The following is a 2453-nucleotide window of genomic DNA, read 5'->3' as shown; positions in this document are numbered from 1 at the left end:
ATATATATATTTCCATAAGCTTTACCATCCTCATTAAGAAATAACTTAAAAAACAGAGCACCATAAGCTAATCCATAATTCTCTCTCATCATTCAAAATTTTTAATAAAATGTTTCTTACATATCATTTTATCGGCTGGGCCACAAAAATATTCATTGTGGGCTGCATGTGGCCCATGGCCCATGAGTTTGACTTGCTTGCCCTAGAACAGCCGTGGGCAAACTACGGCCTGCAGGCTGGATCTGGGCCGTTTGAAATGAATAAAACTATTGAAAAAAAAAGACCATACCCTTTTATGTAATGATGTTTACTTTGAATTTATATTAGTTCACACAAACACTCCATCCATGCTTTTGTTCCGGCCCTCCGGTCCAGTTTAAGAACCCACTGTGGCCCTCGAGTCAAAAAGTTTGCCCACCCCTGAGCTAGGGCTACTACCATCTTATAAAGCCTTTAATGATTGCTAGTAACATGGCTACCTTCCGTTTGTATATGGAAAATGAGATTCAAAGGATTCAAGTGTTCTCAAGGTTAAAGAAAGGGCGATTGGGAGGAAACAATGATGTCATGGGTTTTAGATTTACTTTGCTTTTATTTCTTCCACAAAATTTATGTTAACACTCATCACCTTCCTTGGCCTTCCAGAATAATTAGATAACTCAGCCACCGCAGAACCTAAAAATCTGGTCTAATCTGAAATCAATAAAAACATATTTTTAAAAATCAAAGCACTGTACATTTTGCTGTTTTCATGCTCCCTCTGGAAGGCCTGCTGGTCTCAAGTCTGTGAGGAACCTATCTGCAAAATAACCCGTTCTCATTTTTAAATCACTTGAAAATGTTAGTAAGCTAATAAAAGTGAATTAATATTTCGGTCTGGTTGAAATAACACAGTTTAAACAACGAGTAAAAAATGCGTGACTTGTCCCAAGTGCTACTTTACAACATCAGTTTATTATAATCCTAAAAACTGTGTTTTTAAACATTGTTGGGTGAACATTTTTAAAGATTTCCAAAAAAGGGAAGTTTGATAGCACAAATCTATTCGGTCGGAGACACTGTCTTTATAGGGAATCTAGGAGCTTTCTGTTTATCAAATGAATCCAGTATTATTTGTATTGTTTCCTTTGGGATATAAACAAGGGGAAATGGTAGAGAAGATTCAAGACAGTGAACTATAAAGGTATCACGTTTAATCTATCCATCTTAGCGAGAAGAACCGACGATGTTTATAAGATAGGTGACTTAGATCAGCCACAATCCAGTACAAGAGTTTAGGAAACACAGCGGGCTCATGTGACATCCTAACATTTTTTCCACTGTCAACTGAGGTCAAAGAGGCCACACTAGACATTAAGCAACTCACGAAGCTCCCTCTGAGCAGGCTCTGTTCGCATCTTCTAAATCCTTGCACATGCTCCTTTCCTCTCTCAGTCTCTCTTCCCTTTCAGCACAGTGTCTCCTCCAGAAAACCCTTCCATGACCTTCAGACGTGACCTTGCTTGCCCCTTTATGTGTTCCTCTAACACCCTCTCCTTTCTCTGTCATTCATTACATTATTTTTCTTTGCTGAGTTTGCAAATTGGTCTGTCCAGCCATCTAGACCAAGCATGTCAAACTCACGGCCCGCGGGCCGCATGTGGCCCACAAGAAGTATTTTTGCGGCCCAGCCAATATAACGGTATGTAAGAAACGTTTTAATAAAAATTTCATAACTTAATTTTTACAATATCCTGTTATACATCATTATTAATAACGAACTATAATGTTCGCTAATGACGGATGACTATCATCGTGTTGCATTCATTTCTCTTACGCGCCTTATGCACAGGCAATCATTTCTCTCCACTAATACCAGCAGCAAATATTTTAGCAGCCAATGGCCACATCATTAGACCTGGACTGACTTGTTTGGTGTGCGCAACAGGAAATATTTCGCTTTCGGAGACCAAGAAAAACAGGTTTATTTGTGTGACGCTTAATAATTTGTGCAGTTATTCAGTGTCTGGTAAGTTAATGTTCAAGAAAAAAATATTAATTTTTATTAAAATGTTCCATTATTTTATGTTAACGATTACTCATTTATTTCAGCCCTTTGTATTAAGCATGCCTCTATTGAAATAAACCTACGTTTCTATGAAAATTGAAGCTTTTGGTTTTTTTACCACCCACATAAATTTAATCCTTGTTTATTTAGCCAGTGTTAGCCTTTGAGTTTGACATGCTTGGTGTAAGTTGATAGTCTAGTTTCATTTTTTCATTTTTTGCATGTATCTGTCTAATTTTCCCAACACCATTTATTGACGAGACTGAATTGACTTCATTGTATGCTCTTGCCTCCTTTGTCTAATATTAATTGAGCATAGTGGTTTGGGTCGATTTCTGGGTTCTCTATTCTATTCCATTGATCTACATGTATGTTCTTGTGCCAGTACCAAGCAGTTTTGTGACTG

This window comes from Myotis davidii, unplaced genomic scaffold (assembly GCF_000327345.1).
Source record: "Myotis davidii unplaced genomic scaffold, ASM32734v1 scaffold1277, whole genome shotgun sequence".
Lineage (NCBI taxonomy): Eukaryota > Metazoa > Chordata > Mammalia > Chiroptera > Vespertilionidae > Myotis > Myotis davidii.
This window is presented reverse-complemented; position numbering follows the sequence as displayed.